General features: G+C 40.9%; 1 protein-coding gene across 3 annotated transcripts in view; it reads left to right on the top strand.

Annotated features, from left to right (window-relative positions):
* Positions 1–11,427, top strand: part of LOC116848991 — a 201,010-nt gene that overhangs the window by 88,684 nt on the left and 100,899 nt on the right. The gene's annotated exons all lie outside the window — the stretch shown is intronic.

Genomic DNA, 11,427 nt, shown 5'->3' with positions numbered 1-11,427 from the left:
AGAGAGAGAGAGAGAGAGAGAGAGAGAGAGAGAGAGAGAGAGAGAGAGAGAGATATGAAGGAGGACGAGAAAGGATGTATCTCAAGAAAAACCCTCGTTGTCTATGCCTGTCTGTGGCATCGAGCCGTACGATTTCACCAGTGCTTCGTTATATTTTGCTTTCATCGGGATCCGTGTATGATACATGCATTATTATATTATATCATTAACGTTATGTTACGAGACTCGCGGGACTGGAGCAACCAAGTAACCGAGATTGCCATTGTGCAAGACAAAGGAGCGCGCAGCGAGACTCACCCCCCGGAGCTTTCTCCGCGGCGAGCGAGCTTTAGTCACACCATTGATTAGTAACCGCACGCTTTCTCTCTCTCTCTCTCTCTCTCTCTCTCTCTCTCTCCCTCTGTGTATCTCTCTCGTGTGTACACGCGTCCGAATATTTGCTCCATCGCGCGGATAAGTATATGCGGGAACAAGTAGTTAATCGAGTCGGGCGCCATCGACAACGACAACTCTCGATGGCGTCGAAACGACGCTGTTAGGGAAACAATTTCGCTGCTGTTATACGATCAAAGCGGCGCGATTCGACGCATAACGTTATGTATGCACAAACTAATATTTTCCCCAAACGAAGCGTGCACAAGTCGCATAAGTGCTTATTGCCTCCGTCGCGCCATGGGTGAAATTTGCAACTACTTGTTGCACGCCAATGAAATCGCGACTATCGATCCACCTTTAACGGCGATTACTCGCGCGCGCGCGCGTGGAAATGCGCAGCAGCGCGGTGAATCGTGCATGTGTGACTGTGCGCTTTCAGTCGATTTTGTGCTCTGTGTATGTGCATTTATGTATATATAGATTTTTTTATTTTGCTTGTCTAATAAAAGGGTATTTATCGGTGAGTCACGCGACAAAGTTATTTCGAATAAAACGATTTAAAGAGTTCATTCACTAAGATATGCATCTTCAAAGCGCGTCGAGAGAGCTATTCGTAAATTCATTATTTTCGAACGAAATCTCACGCGTTTTTATATTCTTATTTTATTTATCAAATACATGTTAATTTGAAATTAATCTCATGTTACTACCTTGCGTATCTTATGTTTCACTAAATACAACACGGGAGAAACATTTAGTTGGATCAACCAAATTTCTGGTGAAATATGAACGAAGCAGAAAATTCCGGCTTTGAAGTTACCAGAATTCTGTTCAAATTAATCAGAAATTTTGTTAGCATGAACAGAATTCTGGTAACTTCAAATGCAATTTCTGGTTCGTCCATATTTAAAAAAAAAAATCTGTTTAATCCATTTTTCTTTTCCGTAAGGGCTGCTCAAAACAGCAATTTTCAGGTCTATAATCGACCATTACACAAAATGCAATGACTACTTCTCCTATCCCGCGTTTCTTACTATGTAACATTTATAACAATAAGTTTTTAATTTGAATAGTATCACTTCCCACGAAGTTATACTGGAATAATGGTCAATGATTCATACAATGTATGACTTCTACAACTAAGGTTATATGCACAAAATTACAACATTCAACATTAAACTTCTCGCCAGTAGTGCAGGCAAATAGCATGAAACTTTCAACTACGCGTGGATATGTTTTGTCTGCGATAAATGTTACATTAAATTTTTGTGTAATTTTAAGCATTTTACGTTGAATGAGTAAATCTCTTTAATAGAGACAGCGTGCTTTGCAATTGAATCGACGTTTCGATTCAACTTGTGCGCGCACTGTTATAGCTTTTTCACCGATGGATTAATAAGGCTTTACAATAATTATGATGATCGCGTGTGTTCATATTGGCGAGAATATTTTATGCTAAACGTAGTGTGTAATTTATAATGGACGTTTTGCACACTTTTTTTCCGGGGAATATGAGATAATCCAAGGAAGAGATGAAATTTTGTTGCCAGTGATGGGACCGCATAAAAAGGATCGGAAAGTCCGAAGTGAAAATTGATATTCTTCCGCGTCGCTTGTTTCATGCGTGCGCACGCGCTGTGTGTTCTACCGCGGAAGTTTATCAAAGGAAATTGCTCATTGTTTCGGGCAATCGAACGAACGCACACGCGAGCGAAACAAACCGAACGCGCTTCGTGCTCGCGAATTCGATGAGCGATAAAAACAAGAGGGACGAGGGGGAAGAGGAAGGGGTATGGAGAGAGAGGGGTGTAGCTTTTATTTAAAAAAGAGAACAAGAAAATTCGATCGCGTGCCGCACGGCAGCGGATTGCTTTCAAAGTTTTCCAAGGGGCGATTTCGCGGTCCGATCGTCGGGCAACTTTCCTTAATTTTCCACGAAAGTTTCGTCGAGACGCGACGTTACACGCAACCCGGGCTTCAAATAAAACACTTTCGCGCCCTCCCCTCCCCTTTTTCTCCCTGCTATTAGGACAATAATGGACACTTACGAGCCGCTGTGCTTCATCAGCGGCAAATAAGAAAAAACCTCGGACCGTGTGTCAGACAATGGCGAGGACGACGAGTCGAGGCCGAAGTTTCACGGGACTTTCCTGCGCGAACGCACGGCGTTTAGCGCGATTCGCCGTGGAATTTCCGTCGGCGCGCGCACCGACGTAACTCGAGAAAATACGTCTCTTTGCGAGAGTGAAGATAACTCGCATTTTTCGCGGAAACTCACTGGTCAAATAAGCAGCAAAAAAGTCTTTGAGATAAATAATTTACGGCTAGGATTTTTCTGATTCACACATTGAGCAATTTAGGGATTAAAGTAACACGTGTGCAGGTCCATGTAGAAATCCGCTCAGCTATTGTCTAATACTGATGCATTCTCATTAATCGTAAAAATACTGCGTAGGAAAGAACTTGATAGAGAGTTTTATTTAGTGGTTGAAACAGTTTACAGTACAATAATACGTGGGTCGATTCTTTTCAGGACGTAGTACCAATGACATTGATCCAGTTTTGTAATGTGTATATATATATATATTACAGTATCCATTGCGAATAAATTTAGAATATTTATTTAATCATTTATTTAATCATCATTAAAAAGAGTTTAAAATTGCGCGATCAATGAATGAACGCGTAGATAAGTACAAAGGAAGAGAAGAGGAAATTGGAGGAAATATATTTGACGATATTAAGTCCTGTGACACAGATACGACAGTCAAGATTAGAATGGAAGTGAGCAAAAGACAAATTAAGTGTATGTTAATAATGCAGAATTTCATTGCAATGAGAATACATCAGACTATTCTGGTGGCAATGATATAAATGAAAACTGTCATGTGATAGCTCAGACCTAGAAAATCTGATAAAAGTAGTACAACTACAAGAATGGGTAAAAAATCACATGTCATTTGATAGTTGTGAAAAATGTTCGGTATAAAGAGGGCGAGAAACATGAAAATATACATTATGTACCAAAGATTTCCTGTGCTATAAAATTCTCATTAGCATTAAAATTGAAAAAATTGCACAGAAAATAAAGTACCAAGGCAAATCTGCCGATTTTATGAGCAGCAGTTTTGATTATTAAACTATTTAATAGTCTTTTGTTCATATATATTTTCTGTTTAATAAATGGAACCAGATTCTCGCGTCTTTTGTGCACAATATCTGTAGAAAGAGGGTTGCATGTTGGTTGGTGGATCCCAAGTAGTTTTACTCTGCAGTTATTAAACGAAAGTTAACATAACTGTTCAGTAACTGCTCGAAAACCGCATTAAATTTCTACCACAGGGGAGGTTTTTCTCTAGCGCGTAAATTAATTTAAGAGATTCTATCTAAAAGTTATTAATTTCCAACCTTATAAGAAGCTCGATAATCTTGATAATAACACCTAGAATTAATATACTGTCGAAACCACTCGAGAGAATCGAGGAGCTCGCGTATGGAAGGAGAAGCGCGGGAAACACCCCGCGTGGCGGCCTCACGTTCCTCGGTTTTTCTTTTGCGACATTTGACGTGTGCACGAGGGAAAGGGAAAAAGAAAAAGAAGACCTCGGATAATGCGATTCCGCGTAATTAACTTTCACGTCCTGTCTCCGTTATCCCAGCTGCGTGGCGGTAATTTATCGCGCGCGTGTACATTTCGGGGTCGGATGCCAAGGACGAGAATGATCAGCATGACCGATGTGTGCACACTGGCGAACGCGATTTCGCGGATTGCAAATGTATGCGGAGTGCAAATCCGGATTTCGTGAGTTGGGACACGACGCGCGGCGGCCGATCGATCGAAGCGAAGTGACTTAGAGCGGGTGAACTTTGACGTTCGAGGAAATATGTTTCGGCGGGGGAGTCGCGCGGAGGAGGGTGGCTGGATATGTAGGAGACCGGGGCCGGGAGAGTGATGAGGCGGGGGTGAGATAAAGGGCGGGAAAACAGACCAGAGACAGAACGACGGGACGAGAGTGAAACGAACCGTGCGGAGGAAAGTGACGTGTAGAAATAGGAGGAAGGAAGAAAAGCTGGCGTGGATAAAGACCACGTAGCGCGGAGCGTGAAGAGCGAGAAGAGAGAAATTCGCGAACCAAACGCGGCGGACGACTTCGATAAACAGCCAGGCGAGCGAGGCCGGAAAGGGAAAGGAGAATCTGAAAGAGAAAGGAAAGAAATGTCACTCTATAATCGTACTCGTGACATTTTTTCTCTTTCTTTCTCTTCACTCTTCCCTTTCATCACTCTCTCTCTTTTCTCTCACATAGATACAAGGGGATGTCGTTATCATTAAAATAAACAAATTATACTGTATGAGAATATAATACTATTAAAATAAAATTATGACATTGTTGAAATTCAAGACTAAAATTCTTTTAACAAAATTACATATTAATACTTATGTGTGAAACAATGATTATTAATTTAAATATATTAAATTAATTGAATACTGTTTTTTCTGTGTATAATTAGACGAGTAAGAAACTTGAAATTTATTTATATAAGTAGAAAATTTAATTAATCAAAATATTTAAATTTGACTAATGAAATTTTATACTTATTGATATTATGCAGCGGAGAATTGCAGGAATCGTACCGGTCTCCTAAATCATATCTAATTTTCTTAAATAATTGTAACACACGCATAAAATAAGTTATAATCTGAGAACTTTATGTTTTTCATTGCTCATTTATTTTTCATTTTTTTACTGTTAAATGCCGCTCATATATTCAATAATAATTAAGAAATTGATAGGGCACGGTTTCAACAACTCTTTCCCAACTTACAGTTTTCCGTTTTATCTGTGTGATTATATTGTCACAGCTATATATAGACTCTTATTGGGGCTCATAAAGTTCCATTTCATTAAACCACATCAAAATATATACGCGAGCGGAAGAGATGTCGATTTGGAAATGCTCGCGAAATGATATCCGATTAAAGTGCTCCCATCGCTGAAACACACATTAGAGAAGCAAACTTCGCCTGTGTGCGATATTAACAGCATTCGCGAGGCATGAATTGTATTTATTCGGCGTGTCACACACAGACCGCACAATTTTTCATTCGCGTCCCAAAATTAATCGCAAACTGCGCCCCGCGAACCGCCACTCCAGTGGAAGTCACGTCGACGCGAATTCACGGATCGTCGCGAAACAACAGCGGAGGGCGCGTTGCGATAGAGAGGCAGGGGTGAGCCCGGTTCTTCAGGGGCGTGCGTCAACAGACATCGATGGATCGATATCCCAGGATAAAGTCCGAATAATGAAAATTGGAGCACGCCGACGGGAGGGACATATAACGGCGGGGTTGTACATGGTGGCCGGCGCGCGGGATATACGGTATATATCGGGGGATATATCCCGCTGTCCCTATCGGGCCGGGATCTTTTTACCGTCGAGAGCGACGGCGGAGATCGCCATCGGCGGTCCTCCATCGAATCGTGTTAGCGCCGATAACTCGTTTTCGTTTCGAATCGAGTTAGTCCGGGCATTACACGCCCGGAGCTACTTCGCGGCCGGCGCCGAAGAAGAAGGTGCGCGCGGCCGAGATCGGGAGAGCACGGGAAAAACTTGGGCGTGTCTGTGCGTGCGGAAATATCGGCGACTCGTATCGCCCTATATCCGTTCCTCGTGAACGTTTCCAAGCGTGGCTTTTGGGTAACGCGAGCGTGAGTATGATGATCGTCGTCGTCATCAACGGCGACAAAGGCGGCGGTGTGCTTCTCTCCTCTTAACCAACACGACTAACGCGACTCGTTAAACTTCATCTCACCTCCTGATCGCGATACTTTGCCCGTCTACCTAGAAACTCGTGCACGCGACGTAAATTTACCGCGCTTTTACCTCCCCTATTTTCGAAGCACCGCAGAAAACGACCGTGTGATGGGCGAGCACGCACGATGCTTCTTCAGGTTCCCCTTTCTTCGACCCCTCTCTCCCTCCAGGATTCGCGGTCCGTCCGAACGTAAACCGTTGTTTATCATCATGAACTGCCCTCTCGTCTTTTATAGTTTCTGTATTCACATCATAGGGGGAAGCATTCGATAATATAAAAGTTGCCATTACGAGATGAGATATGGAAGGATGTTCGTCCAAAGGGATATATTTTTATTTTTAGAGGATATCCCGTTGTACACATGTGATCTCAAGAGAATTCCTCTCAAACCAAAAGGGGAATCTTCTAAGCGCAGTATCCTTAGAGTTAAAGAAATTTCGTTTTTATTTACAGTACAAACCTTGTTCTCCACAAAAATTTCTTTTAGTGAGAGAACGTTCTGCTCTCGCAAGTAAACAATATTCCTCTTGATTCAGAAGGAAAAAAGTTAGAGTAATATCTAGTATATTCCCGATTGGGAGTGGGATAGTTTACTTCAATAGAAAAGGAATGCTCTTTCGGTAAGTTTTTACTCAGAATATGGGATCACAGGAAATAGCGCTTTGCGCTATTGGAGTTCTTATTTTGAGTGTTAGAATCTTTTTCTTTTCGTTTCAGAACAATCTTCTTGAGGTCGTATACACAAGAGAATATAATAAAATTACATTTTTTGGCTGTTCTCTTTTCTTATTCTGCGAAATAAGAAAAGTGTAACAACTGTACGTGAATTTATCTGGTTAATCATTCTGTTACAGAAATCTATTGTGAGAACTTTCTTTTGTATAGAATATTTTTCAGGTCGTTAAATTAGAAAGAAAGTGGAAATCACTTCTAGCCGAAAGCGGCGCGCCAAAGAGAACAATTGTTCTAATGCTAATCAGTTACTCGAAGAAGAAAGTTCCGTTCTTAAGAGCGACAGTAAAATGTGCTCCAACGGCACAGAGGGCGAATATATTTTAATACATTACGTGAGATTTCGAAAATGAGAGTACGAGGGTATCAAAGCAACCCTCTGTCCTTAACCTCGCTCCCTATCGATATCGACTCACAGAGCCGCGAGGTTTGTGGTACTGCCGGGCGATGGTGAAGTAAGTTACATTCTTGGCAACAGTATCGAATTAAAAAAGAAATCCCTTGCCCGGGACCGTGAGATACTATATCGCGCCAGAAGTCTGCGGCGGGGAAACTCCATTAATCCCGCGTTTCAGATTTTCCCGCGCTACGATATTATATTATATTCACTGAGCTCAGGTAAATTTGCACGCCAGTTGTTGAACTTTTCTTGTTTCGCAGAATAAGAAAGGAAGAACATCCATGTTTCATCTGTTTCTTTCTTTTCCTTCCTTTTAGAATATCTCTCGATTTCTGAACTTCCGGCAAAATAAAAATCATGTTTGATATGCTGAGCAGAATAATAATAATTTTTTGAATAAATACTATCTCTGTATACACATATAAAGATAATATTATATAATATGTGAAGAAGATGAGAATATGGAACAATTTTTATTTCGCAAAAAGTCGAAAGGAGTGATATCGGATATAAAATGGAGCACAATTAGCGATATTAAAGTTCCCGCTCGCTTGATGCAAAACCGATATATATTAAAAATTGTCTCGCATTCCCTTGACTTGATGGAAGACCGATATAGGGAAAAAAAGTCGTAAAATAATTCCGAATTTATATTTCAGTTATTTAATGTAACCATTTTGTTCTCCATTTATACGCAGCGGATGACATTTCTAAAGGCGAACATGAAATTCCAGGAATTTGTGTAATAATTCTTTTCTCATAAATTAATATGAATTGTGTTGTTCCATTTGGAATAAATCGATGTGGTACAGAGAGGTTGCATTTTTTCTCTCGCTAGAATTAAAAATATCAATTGCTGCTTTATGCCCGTCACACCGATACACAGAGAGAACGATTTGGTTGAATCAAATAAACGCTTCTTTGGAATAGTCCAAACGAATTTTTCGATTGATCGAGCAAAATTTTGTTTGAAGCAACAAAAATATTTATTTGCAACTTAGTTCCAAAGAAGTATTTTTGTTGTGTCAACCAAATAATTTGTTTGGACTGTTCCAAAGAAATATTTATTTGATTCAATAAATCGTTCTCTCTGTGTATGACAGAGGTCGATTTACAGTATCATGTTGACCGCGCACGATGGTCGTATCGAAATCTTTGCTGTCATCCCCGCAAACTTGGTAGCGCCCGTTTTATGTTTCGCATAGCAATTAGCAATTTAGCTTCTCTTGATGCACAGCAATTACCAATTTACCTCCCCTTGATGCATAGCAATTACAAGATTATCTTCGCGTCTCGCGTGGGTGTGCCGGCTTCTTCGGATGTCTCCCGAACGTGTTTGCTTATGATCGATATATCTCTCCTCTTTATGACATCCCATAGGAACGCCAAGGAACGAGCGACCTCGCGCGCATTCCGGTGTGTGAAATAAATTATAGCTTACTCGAATACCTAAACGGCAATGAGGACAACAGTTCTCACCCGAATCGCTTGCCTACCCAGTTTGCCATACGAGTGTTTCGCACGTCTTCCCAAGTTTGTAAGTTAAAAACTGTTTTTATCTGTGTAGCAAAATAAATTGGGAGTATAAACTGGCCAATAAGAGCCTAATGCCGTTGTTCAGATTATCAATATCATTTATTTAAATATACACAAAGTCACAAATTATACGTGACTTTGTATCACTTGAAATAAATTAGATTGTTAACTCGGATAACGGCATTAGGCTTTTATTAATCGGTTTATATTGACAGAGTTTATATCTACAGAGTTAGACATTAATTGATGTATATTTAACTAGTCGGCAAATCAATAATCAAAATTAATAATCGTCATGTATAAAATCACATATAATTTTATCGATCGATGAAATAAATTATTAATTAGTGTGTAATCAACCACGTCAGAGCTTGATTAATAATCATAATAGTTATAAATTTCCTCAATAGATAAAATTATTTTTTATTTTATACATGACGATTGATTAACCTTGATTACAAATTTGCCGATTACTTTAACGAAAGAAAACTGTAATCGACTAATCCCCAATACTGATCGTGTACCAAACTTCATGAATGCAGTCCCATTGCTTGGCGTAGTGACATTTGAATTTTTTTGGGTTAGACGCATCATATATCAAATATTCATGCACCATCATTGTTGATTACTCGAGAAATCGATAATTCCTAAAGTAATTAACAGAGTCACATGATGCGCGACTATTTCATACATAATGCGCCTGATCGAAAATTTCAAATGCTAGAGAATTATGCTGGATAAAAGTTAACTATGCCAGGGAAGGGGACTGCATTTACAAATGCTTAGTGTACGATAAAACGTTCCACCAGACAAAGAGAAAGACATCCACGAAAGTGGGCATTGAGTCCACGAACGTCGGCGATAACGACGAAAAGAAATGTGTCTCGAAAGACGCAATAGAAAAGTATCCCGTCGCATTGGGAGACACGATAATAGATTGGATATATGTGAGCTGCTGCCAATTGCTGCTAGTCGAATGAAAAGACACCGATGAATAAGTGGCTTGTGGAGTAGCGGCGACACTGCGGGAGAATCTCCGAAGGAGAGTATTTCCGATTCGCGCGGCGATTTAAGAGAAAATCCACGAGCGACCGATAATTATTCGCGACGAAAACGTCCGAGATGCGCGCGCGCGACGCCACCGATTCCAATTACCGCGCATTTACGATAGCTATCGGCCGCGCTGGGCCGAGGAAGGAACGAGGAGGCATTAAAACACGAAAGTCGTAGCTCTCGTCCGTATTTTGCCATATATGCATACATATACATACACGCCCTATAACCGCGCGCTGTGTGTATCGAGCTTCACTCGCAAGGAATTCCAATAAAAACGGACAAGTTTAATTTCGGCCCGCGGGCCAATCCAATTACGGCCACCGGATACCGATGCACGTGCCGATTCTTTACTCACGACTGTCTGCCTTTTGTTTTTTCATTGATTTACAGAATTCGCGCTACTTGCAAAACGCACGCAGAATTCCACGTGCATTTGCACGCGTAGCCGACTCGAGCGAACACGTATCGGACAGCGCTTCACTTTGCCGCGACGACGAAACGATTCGGATTTCGATTCAGACTCCGCGGCTCGCGATCCCGAGAATGAGAAAGATGAGCGAGGTGAAGCGAGGAGCACGCGAAGAGAATTTTTATAAAAAAGAAAAAAAAAGAAAATTATATATTCCACGTAACGAGTTCGTCATCATGATCCGCGAGAGTATAAGCGGTAAATTTTTCCTAGCAATATCAATTTCCATAAATGCGCGGCGCAGGCACAGAGTTACAATGAAAAGGAATTAATATATTCAATTTGCTTTAGCGTCGCTATTACGATTCATATCCGCGCGAATTCTTATCACGTAGCGTGGCTCGCCCCCTCAGCGAGAAAGAAGGAGAGAGAGTGAGAGAGAGAAAGAGAAAGGGGGAGGTGTACTTTCTCTAAAATGCAATCAGTGTATTCTTCACTGAAATGTGTTATACTTATAACTGGCGGCTCTGTTATAGAGTTGCAATCAGTAAAATGTCGCTGAAGGGATCTATTAATAGCAGTGACTGTTACCATTATTGATGCAGTTTGCAAACACAGACAGCGTTATCGCACGCAGATTACACGGAAGCCCTTGATCCCATCACTATGAACGCAGAAAATTGGATTTCGCAGAACATATAACGAATTCGTGCACTACAAATTTTGCTGTAAGATCTTCATTTCGAGAGAGCCGAGCTTCTCTGAGACTTTTCGCGGAGACTTGACGCGAATACGTTCCCGCGGATGTGACGATTTCAGTAAAAATTGATACATCCTAGCTGCATCCTTGCCTGGCGATCATATAAAAACGTTCCTGCCACTTTAATAAATCATAAATAACATCGACGACATTTTCAAGCGATCGACTCTATAAAGTCAAATTGATGATCGTGAATAACGTGACCCGACGCTGTAAATAGATTTTCCATGGGATTAACTTTGCTAAAAGCCGTTGCGGAAAATTGACGGAGTATATAATACACCGTTATGTAATATTCGTCGTACAGAGAGAGAAAGAGAAAAAGAGAGAGAGAGAGAGAG

The sequence above is a fragment of the Odontomachus brunneus genome, unplaced genomic scaffold (genome assembly GCF_010583005.1).
Source record: "Odontomachus brunneus isolate Ranch 3 - 2012 unplaced genomic scaffold, Obru_v1 Obru_scaffold_103, whole genome shotgun sequence".
NCBI lineage: Eukaryota > Metazoa > Arthropoda > Insecta > Hymenoptera > Formicidae > Odontomachus > Odontomachus brunneus.
Note: the sequence above shows the minus strand (reverse complement) of the source record. Positions and strands in the feature narration are given on the sequence as shown.